At 42.1% G+C, this 12,304-nt stretch overlaps 1 protein-coding gene across 1 annotated transcript in view; it reads left to right on the top strand.

Annotated features, from left to right (window-relative positions):
* Window positions 1-9,499: 9,499 nt before the first annotated feature.
* Window positions 9,500-12,304, top strand: part of LOC140065195 (myosin-3) — a 69,057-nt gene continuing 66,252 nt past the window's right edge. The window contains exon 1 of the mRNA XM_072112785.1: window positions 9,500-9,582. The gene's annotated coding sequence lies outside the window, so the exon portion shown is untranslated. The remainder of the gene's footprint in view (window positions 9,583-12,304) is intronic.

Genomic DNA, 12,304 nt, shown 5'->3' with positions numbered 1-12,304 from the left:
CACATCTCATAGGATACTCTGGAGACTCTGCACACAGCACACAGATAGTATAGACAGGCAGTGTGATGTTACATCTCATAGGATACACTGGAGACCCTGCACACAGCACACAGATAGTATAGACAGGCAGTGTGATGTCACATCTCATAGGATACACTGGATACTCTGCACACAGCACACACAGATAGTATAGACAGGCAGTGTGATGTTACATCTCATAGGATACACTGGAGACTCTGCACACAGCACACAGATAGTATAGACAGGCAGTGTGATGTTACATCTCATAGGATACACTGGAGACTCTGCACACAGCACACAGATAGTATAGACAGGCAGTGTGATGTCACATCTCATAGGATACACTGGAGACCCTGCACACAGCACACACAGATAGTATAGACAGGCAGTGTGATGTCACATCTCATAGGATACACTGGAGACTCTGCACACAGCACACACAGATAGTATAGACAGGCAGTGTGATGTCACATCTCATAGGATACACTGGAGACTCTGCACACAGATAGTATAGACAGGCAGTGTGATGTCACATCTCATAGGATACACTGGAGGCTCTGCACACAGCACACAGATAGTATAGACAGGCAGTGTGATGTCACATCTCATAGGATACACTGGAGACCCTGCACACAGCACACAGATAGTATAGACAGGCAGTGTGATGTCACATCTCATAGGATACACTGGAGACCCTGCACACAGCACACACAGATAGTATTGACAGGCAGTGTGATGTTACATCTCATAGGATACACTGGAGACCCTGCACACAGCACACAGGTAGTATAGACAGGCAGTGTGATGTTACATCTCATAGGATACACTGGAGACTCTGTACACAGCACACAGATAGTATAGACAGGCAGTGTGATGTTACATGTCATAGGATACACTGGAGACTCTGCACACAGCACACAGATAGTATGGACAGGCAGTGTGATGTCACATCTCATAGGATACACTGGAGACTCTGCACACAGCACACACAGATAGTATAGACAGGCAGTGTGATGTCACATCTCATAGGATACACTGGAGACCCTGCACACAGCACACAGATAGTATAGACAGGCAGTGTGATGTTACATCTCATAGGATACACTGGAGACCCTGCACACAGCACACAGATAGTATAGACAGGCAGTGTGATGTTACATCTCATAGGATACACTGGAGACTCTGCACACAGCACACACAGATAGTATAGACAGGCAGTGTGATGTTACATCTCATAGGATACACTGGAGGCTCTGCACACAGCACACACAGATAGTATAGACAGGCAGTGTGATGTCATATCTCATAGGATACACTGGAGGCTCTGCACACAGCACACAGATAGTATATACAGGCAGTGTGATGTCACATCTCATAGGATACACTGGAGACTGCACACAGCACACACAGATAGTATAGACAGGCAGCGTGATGTCACATCTCATAGGATACACTGGAGACTGCACACAGCACACACAGATAGTATAGACAGACAGTGTGATGTTACATCTCATAGGATACACTGGAGACTCTGCACACAGCACACAGATAGTATAGACAGGCAGTGTGATGTCACATCTCATAGGATACACTGGAGGCTCTGCACACAGCACACAGATAGTATAGACAGACAGTGTGATGTTACATCTCATAGGATACACTGGAGACTGCACACAGCACACAGATAGTATAGACAGGCAGTGTGATGTCACATCTCATAGGATACACTGGAGGCTCTGCACACAGCACACACAGATAGTATAGACAGGCAGTGTGATGTCACATCTCATAGGATACACTGGAGACCCTGCACACAGCACACAGATAGTATAGACAGGCAGTGTGATGTCACATCTCATAGGATACACTGGAGACCCTGCACACAGCACACACAGATAGTATAGACAGGCAGTGTGATGTTACATCTCATAGGATACACTGGAGACCCTGCACACAGCACACACAGATAGTATAGACAGGCAGTGTGATGTCACATCTCATAGGATACACTGGAGACCCTGCACACAGCACACACAGATAGTATAGACAGGCAGTGTGATGTTACATCTCATAGGATACACTGGAGACTCTGCACACAGCACACACAGATAGTATAGACAGGCAGTGTGATGTCACATCTCATAGGATACACTGGAGACCCTGCACACAGCACACAGATAGTATAGACAGGCAGTGTGATGTTACATCTCATAGGATACACTGGAGGCCCTGCACACAGCACACAGATAGTATAGACAGGCAGTGTGATGTCACATCTCATAGGATACTCTGGAGACTCTGCACACAGCACACAGATAGTATAGACAGGCAGTGTGATGTTACATCTCATAGGATACACTGGAGACCGTGCACACAGCACACAGATAGTATAGACAGGCAGTGTGATGTCACATCTCATAGGATACACTGGATACTCTGCACACAGCACACACAGATAGTATAGACAGGCAGTGTGATGTTACATCTCATAGGATACACTGGAGACTCTGCACACAGCACACAGATAGTATAGACAGGCAGTGTGATGTTACATCTCATAGGATACACTGGAGACTCTGCACACAGCACACAGATAGTATAGACAGGCAGTGTGATGTCACATCTCATAGGATACACTGGAGACCCTGCACACAGCACACACAGATAGTATAGACAGGCAGTGTGATGTCACATCTCATAGGATACACTGGAGACTCTGCACACAGCACACACAGATAGTATAGACAGGCAGTGTGATGTCACATCTCATAGGATACACTGGAGACTCTGCACACAGATAGTATAGACAGGCAGTGTGATGTCACATCTCATAGGATACACTGGAGGCTCTGCACACAGCACACAGATAGTATAGACAGGCAGTGTGATGTCACATCTCATAGGATACACTGGAGACCCTGCACACAGCACACAGATAGTATAGACAGGCAGTGTGATGTCACATCTCATAGGATACACTGGAGACCCTGCACACAGCACACACAGATAGTATTGACAGGCAGTGTGATGTTACATCTCCTAGGATACACTGGAGACCCTGCACACAGCACACAGGTAGTATAGACAGGCAGTGTGATGTTACATCTCATAGGATACACTGGAGACTCTGCACACAGCACACAGATAGTATAGACAGGCAGTGTGATGTCACATCTCATAGGATACACTGGAGACTCTGCACACAGCACACAGATAGTATGGACAGGCAGTGTGATGTCACATCTCATAGGATACACTGGAGACTCTGCACACAGCACACACAGATAGTATAGACAGGCAGTGTGATGTCACATCTCATAGGATACACTGGAGACCCTGCACACAGCACACAGATAGTATAGACAGGCAGTGTGATGTTACATCTCATAGGATACACTGGAGACCCTGCACACAGCACACAGATAGTATAGACAGGCAGTGTGATGTTACATCTCATAGGATACACTGGAGACTCTGCACACAGCACACAGATAGTATAGACAGGCAGTGTGATGTCACATCTCATAGGATACACTGGAGACCCTGCACACAGCACACACAGATAATATAGACAGGCAGTGTGATGTTACATCTCATAGGATACACTGGAGACTCTGCACACAGCACACACAGATAGTATAGACAGGCAGTGTGATGTTACATCTCATAGGATACACTGGAGGCTCTGCACACAGCACACACAGATAGTATAGACAGGCAGTGTGATGTCATATCTCATAGGATACACTGGAGGCTCTGCACACAGCACACAGATAGTATATACAGGCAGTGTGATGTCACATCTCATAGGATACACTGGAGACTGCACACAGCACACACAGATAGTATAGACAGGCAGCGTGATGTCACATCTCATAGGATACACTGGAGACTGCACACAGCACACACAGATAGTATAGACAGACAGTGTGATGTTACATCTCATAGGATACACTGGAGACTCTGCACACAGCACACAGATAGTATAGACAGGCAGTGTGATGTCACATCTCATAGGATACACTGGAGGCTCTGCACACAGCACACAGATAGTATAGACAGACAGTGTGATGTTACATCTCATAGGATACACTGGAGACTGCACACAGCACACAGATAGTATAGACAGGCAGTGTGATGTCACATCTCATAGGATACACTGGAGGCTCTGCACACAGCACACACAGATAGTATAGACAGGCAGTGTGATGTCACATCTCATAGGATACACTGGAGACCCTGCACACAGCACACAGATAGTATAGACAGGCAGTGTGATGTCACATCTCATAGGATACACTGGAGACCCTGCACACAGCACACACAGATAGTATAGACAGGCAGTGTGATGTTACATCTCATAGGATACACTGGAGACCCTGCACACAGCACACACAGATAGTATAGACAGGCAGTGTGATGTCACATCTCATAGGATACACTGGAGACCCTGCACACAGCACACACAGATAGTATAGACAGGCAGTGTGATGTTACATCTCATAGGATACACTGGAGACTCTGCACACAGCACACACAGATAGTATAGACAGGCAGTGTGATGTCACATCTCATAGGATACACTGGAGACCCTGCACACAGCACACAGATAGTATAGACAGGCAGTGTGATGTTACATCTCATAGGATACACTGGAGGCCCTGCACACAGCACACAGATAGTATAGACAGGCAGTGTGATGTCACATCTCATAGGATACTCTGGAGACTCTGCACACAGCACACAGATAGTATAGACAGGCAGTGTGATGTTACATCTCATAGGATACACTGGAGACCCTGCACACAGCACACAGATAGTATAGACAGGCAGTGTGATGTCACATCTCATAGGATACACTGGAGGCCCTGCACACAGCACACAGATAGTATAGACAGGCAGTGTGATGTTACATCTCATAGGATACACTGGAGACCCTGCACACAGCACACAGATAGTATAGACAGGCAGTGTGATGTCACCAGGGGTTAATATTAAGCTCCTCCCATCTAATTGAAAACATTTATCAGCAAATCAATCCATTATATACCAACCATTACAATATAGCCCCATGTCCTCTGTCCAGGATGCTGTTTTCTTACAATTGGTGACTGGTGAGTTCTTCACACTTGTATAATCTCCATTTGCAGACGCCTCACATGGAGCGTTCTATAATAATCTTATAATACTTCTTTCTATAGCGCCATCATATTCCGTCATGGGGTACATATACAAAAAGAGTAAGACGTTACAGAATCATAAGTAACTTTAAAAGCGCACCAGAATTCTAGTTCTCTGTAGAGAAGCAACTAGGGAGGGGGCACATTTACTAAGAGTAGTGCAAACTAAATGCAGTTTTCATGTGTATAATGAAGGGGGGGCAAGATTCAGGATTTTTGGCGCCCCCTGCAGTGCTCCAACAGAGGGCACCAACTTTTTTTATGTGCACCTTCAACTCCTTAAGGACTTGATTTTTTGGATTCTGACTTGCGTCACTTTATATTGTTATAGCTTTTGAACTCTGTCGCTTATCCGAGATAGTTTTTTCCCCACGTGTTGTGCTTCATTTTAGTGGTAAATTACGTTTATTTACAAAAGGGTCTCCAGATAATAGTTCTTCCAGCAAAAAACTTCATCGTTTTGCCCATCACTCCATTTAAAGCGAGAAGCCGTATATATATCACTGGACTTAAGTCCATTGTCTACATATTTACATTGTATTACTCTTATTCTATAACATCCAGGATAAGAGGGCGTCTGCGATTGGTTCCCCCTCTCAATGACTCTTTCGGAGGATCTATACTCTTTCCCAAACTGGGCTTCTTTATTGAAGTTCTTGCCTCTGCATCCTAATTTGTGAGCCCCAACCCCCCCCCCCCCCCCCCCGCCACCCCCACCGCCCCGCAGCTTGGAAACCTGCAAAGTCTAAGAGGCCGAGGATTTAAGGGGACAGTTGTCAATAGGCTTAATAAGTGTCAGCTACCAAAGTTTATTCCAGGATTTGGAAGATATTCAAAGACACTAAGAGGTTCTCAGAGATATTTAAGAGCCCTTGCTTCCAGATGCATCGCAGTTTCTTTAGGAAAAATCCTGGAAAGGTCCTGCCCTCCTCTATTCTCTTCTCTATGGGGGAAAGCACTTTATGGGACAACAGCATGTTCATATATGTAGATGAACTACTACCCCCAGCATTCCCTGTAGGGTCTCCTGATGCTGTTATAGATGGATTGCGCAGAGTGTAAGAGCAGGTGGGGGTCTGGGGGCTCTGCAGGATTTTGCTCAGTAATCTCATCCCCCTTCAGGGTAATTTTAAAGATTGGATTCTGAGACTCTTAAATCCCCGATGTCCAAAAGTGGAGGCTCCCGGGGCCCTGACCTCTGTGCTATCTCCTGCTGGCAGGGAAGGTTGAGCCGCAGGATGGCATACCCTGCAGACAATGCCTGGCATCTGGGATCAAAGTTTAGCTTTAAAATCTTCTTGGCGCGTCTTGATGCCTTGTGCAGATCTCAATGGATTCTCCTCCGGTCTATAGGGCACAGCATCCAACCCCAAACAAGGTGCCATACTGCCAGCAAAGGATGTACCACTGCTCAACCACATGTCTGCCAGCATGAACATCTCTCTAGTGGTCACACCTTGTAATTACAGTGTTATGCAGGGTCTGGAAATGGACAAAGACAGTGTTCCCTGACACTAAACCACTTCACAGCTGTCTCTGCCTGATTTCCCTACCTACCGTAAATGGTAGGAGACAACTTATCGTCGTTCCATCCCTGCACCGAAGTGCAATCATTGAGATAATGACAATACAAACAGAGAGGGATAGTCGCCAACTACTGATCAGAACTAGAAGGGCAATGCAGTACAAAATAGCAAGGCAAAAGAGTAGTCAGGGATTCAGGCAAAAGGTTACAGATACCAGAATACAGACTAACAGACAAGACTATAGCAGGCAAAGAGCACTACTCCAGATAATGTTATTTGATATGTAAGAGCCCTAGTGCAGGCGATTGCATCCATTCTCTGACATCAGACAGGACAACAATGACAGTGGGGAGAGATTCTGTCATTCCTAACTGTAGATGACATGAAACAAACTGATACATAGTGCATCCTTAGCCTGACCTTCCAGACAGGCACAGATGTAACTGAACCCCCTCTTTCCACGAGGGGGCCACTGGACCATCATAGTCCCACCAGGTTTGGAGGTAAAATCAGCAGCAGAATAGTGAGTGCAGCTCTAGAGTATAATACAGGATGTAACTCAGGATCAGTACAGGATAAGTAATGTCATGTATGTACACAGTGACTGCACCAGCAGCAGAATAGTGAGTGCAGCTGTGGGGTATAATACAGGATGTAACTCAGGATCAGTACAGGATAAGTAATGTCATGTATGTACACAGTGACTGCACCAGCAGCAGAATAGTGAGTGCAGCTCTAGAGTATAATACAGGATGTAACTCAGGATCAGTACAGGATAAGTAATGTCATGTATGTACACAGTGACTGCACCAGCAGCAGAATAGTGAGTGCAGCTCCGGAGTATAATACAGGATGTAACTCAGGATCAGTACAGGATAAGTAATGTCATGTATGTACACAGTGACTGCACCAGCAGCAGAATAGTGAGTGCAGCTCTGGGGTATAATACAGGATGTAACTCAGGATCAGTACAGGATAAGTAATGTCATGTATGTACACAGTGACTGCACCAGCAGCAGAATAGTGAGTGCAGCTCTGGGGAATAATACAGGATGTAACTCAGGATCAGTACAGGATAAGTAATGTCATGTATGTACACAGTGACTGCACCAGCAGCAGAATAGTGAGTGCAGCTCTGGGGTATAATACAGGATGTAACTCAGGATCAGTACAGGATAAGTAATGTCATGTATGTACACAGTGACTGCACCAGCAGCAGAATAGTGAGTGCAGCTCTGGAGTATAATACAGGATGTAACTCAGGATCAGTACAGGATAAGTAATGTCATGTATGTACACAGTGACTGCACCAGCAGCAGAATAGTGAGTGCAGCTCTGGGGTATAATACAGGATGTAACTCAGGATCAGTACAGGATAAGTAATGTCATGTATGTACACAGTGACTGCACCAGCAGCAGAATAGTGAGTGCAGCTCTGGGGAATAATACAGGATGTAACTCAGGATCAGTACAGGATAAGTAATGTCATGTATGTACACAGTGACTGCACCAGCAGCAGAATAGTGAGTGCAGCTCTGGGGTATAATACAGGATGTAACTCAGGATCAGTACAGGATAAGTAATGTCATGTATGTACACAGTGACTGCACCAGCAGCAGAATAGTGAGTGCAGCTCTGGGGTATAATACAGGATGTAACTCAGGATCAGTACAGGATAAGTAATGTCATGTATGTACACAGTGACTGCACCAGCAGCAGAATAGTGAGTGCAGCTCTGGGGTATAATACAGGATGTAACTCAGGATCAGTACAGGATAAGTAATGTCATGTATGTACACAGTGACTGCACCAGCAGCAGAATAGTGAGTGCAGCTCTGGGGTATAATACAGGATGTAACTCAGGATCAGTACAGGATAAGTAATGTCATGTATGTACACAGTGACTGCACCAGCAGCAGAATAGTGAGTGCAGCTCTGGGGTATAATACAGGATGTAACTCAGGATCAGTACAGGATAAGTAATGTCATGTATGTACACAGTGACTGCACCAGCAGCAGAATAGTGAGTGCAGCTCTGCAGTATGGTTGGGTTAGCCTCGTCTTGTCTTGCACTGTAAGGAGATGTCTCCAGCCTTGGAGATCCTGGCAGATTGCAGGAAGGAAACAGAGTAGAAGATTCATTAGTGTGAACAGATTAGATGGGGTGTTAATGAATGTCTCTCATCACAATGAGTAATGAGCTGCAGCTGCTTCGTGTCGCTGTGTGGAGGCTCTAGAGCCACATCCTCTGTCAGTGCCCCCGTCATGTTAAGGCTGTGTTCACATTGCGTTCATACAACAGCTGAAGAGAGAAAATTTTATTAATTACTTGATATTATGGTCGGGAAGTAAGATTTACGAGACTTTGCCAATCGAGGCCACCTTACAGGTGTGTGGAGACTTATAGCCATTGATGCTCCATTAGTGGATTCTGGGAAAATATGCAAATAAGTTTTCCAGGATGGGATAAGGAAAACCCCGCCTCTTTTAGCTTCCTTGCAGTGCACATGATATTATGTGAGGGTTGTGTGTATAATGATATAGTGCAGAGGGCGCTGGTTCCTTACAGTGGTCACCAGGGGGCGCTGTGCAGGTGGCAGCCCCTGGGGGCGATAATCCTATTATTAAGACCCGGGGTTATGACTGCTCATTGTGTTCCTTCGCCAAATTCTTAAGTGAAAAAAAATAAAGAAAGCGACATCATATCTATATATACAGCGGAGGAGCGGGACCCCGGGTGTGGGGGGCGGCGGAGCCTTCCTATTATAGAGGAGGGAGAAACACTAGGGATTAGACAAGCACTTTATAAAGCTCATCGCCCATTACATGCAGGGCTCCGGGAAGGTCTGCTGCCAGTAAGTCATTACCTACCTCAGGCGGGGCAGGAGCTAGTATATTATACCTGGATATTATCACATATCAGTGACCTGCACATCACCTTATATTACACCACTGCACCTGTACATCACCTTATATTATATTATATTATATTATTACTGGATATTACATCACTGCACCTGTACATCACCTTATATTATATTATATTATTACTGGATATTATATCACTGCACCTGCACATCACCTTATATTATATTATATTATTACTGGATATTATATCACTGCACCTGCACATCACCTTATATTATATTATATCACTGCACATTACATCACCTTATATTATATTATATCACTGCACCTGCACATCACCTTATATTATATTATATCACTGCACATTACATCACCTTATATTATATTATATCACTGCACCTGCACATCACCTTATATTATATTATATCACTGCACATTACATCACCTTATATTATATTACATCACTGCACCTGCACATCACCTTATATTATATTATATTATTACTGGATATTATATCACTGCACCTGCACATCACCTTATATTATATTATATTATTACTGGATATTACATCACTGCACCTGTACATCACCTTATATTATATTATATTATTACTGGATATTACATCACTGCACCTGCACATCACCTTATATTATATTATTACTGGATATTACATCACTGCACCTGTACATCACCTTATATTATATTATTACTGGATATTACATCACTGCACCTGTACATCACCTTATATTATATTATATTATTACTGGATATTATATCACTGCACCTGCACATCACCTTATATTATATTATATTATTACTGGATATTACATCACTGCACCTGCACATCACCTTATATTATATTATATTATTACTGGATATTACATCACTGCACCTGCACATCACCTTATATTATATTATATTATTACTGGATATTACATCACTGCACCTGCACATCACCTTATATTATATTATATTATATTATTACTGGATATTACATCACTGCACCTGCACATCACCTTATATTATATTATATTATTACTGGATATTACATCACTGCACCTGCACATCACCTTATATTATATTATATTATTACTGGATATTATATCACTGCACCTGCACATCACCTTATATTATATTATATTATTACTGGATATTATATCACTGCACCTGCACATCACCTTATATTATATTATATTATTACTGGATATTATATCACTGCACCTGTACATCACCTTATATTATATTATATTATTACTGGATATTACATCACTGCACCTGTACATCACCTTATATTATATTATTACTGGATATTACATCACTGCACCTGTACATCACCTTATATTATATTATATTATTACTGGATATTACATCACTGCACCTGTACATCACCTTATATTATATTATTACTGGATATTACATCACTGCACCTGCACATCACCTTATATTATATTATATTATTACTGGATATTACATCACTGCACCTGCACATCACCTTATATTATATTATTACTGGATATTATATCACTGCACCTGTACATCACCTTATATTGTATTATATTATTACTGGATATTATATCACTGCACCTGCACATCACCTTATATTGTATTATATTATTACTGGATATTACATCACTGCACCTGCACATCACCTTATATTATATTATATTATTACTGGATATTACATCACTGCACCTGCACATCACCTTATATTATATTATATTATTACTGGATATTATATCACTGCACCTGCACATCACCTTATATTATATTATATTATTACTGGATATTACATCACTGCACCTGCACATCACCTTATATTATATTATATTATATTATTACTGGATATTATATCACTGCACCTGTACATCACCTTATATTATATTATATTATTACTGGATATTACATCACTGCACCTGTACATCACCTTATATTATATTATATTATTACTGGATATTATATCACTGCACCTGCACATCACCTTATATTATATAATTACTGGATATTACATCACTGCACCTGTACATCACCTTATATTATATTATATTATTACTGGATATTATATCACTGCACCTGCACATCACCTTATATTATATTATTACTGGATATTACATCACTGCACCTGCACATCACCTTATATTGTATTATATTATTACTGGATATTACATCACTGCACCTGTACATCACCTTATATTATATTATTACTGGATATTATATCACTGCACCTGTACATCACCTTATATTATATTATTACTGGATATTACATCACTGCACCTGCACATCACCTTATATTATATTATATTATTACTGGATATTACATCACTGCACCTGCACATCACCTTATATTATATTATATTATTACTGGATATTACATCACTGCACCTGCACATCACCTTATATTATATTATATTATTACTGGATATTACATCACTGCACCTGCACATCACCTTATATTATATTATATTATTACTGGATATTACATCACTGCACCTGCACATCACCTTATATTATATTATATTATATTATTACTGGATATTATATCACTGCACCTGTACATCACCTTATATTATATTATTACTGGATATTACATCACTGCACCTGCACATCACCTTATATTATATTATATTATTACTGGATATTATATCACTGCACCTGTACATCACCTTATATTATATTATTACTGGATATTACATCACTGCACCTGTACATCAC

Source organism: Engystomops pustulosus, chromosome 6 (assembly GCF_040894005.1).
Source record: "Engystomops pustulosus chromosome 6, aEngPut4.maternal, whole genome shotgun sequence".
In the NCBI taxonomy this organism is placed as follows: Eukaryota; Metazoa; Chordata; class Amphibia; order Anura; family Leptodactylidae; genus Engystomops; species Engystomops pustulosus.
This window is presented reverse-complemented; position numbering and strand designations above follow the sequence as displayed.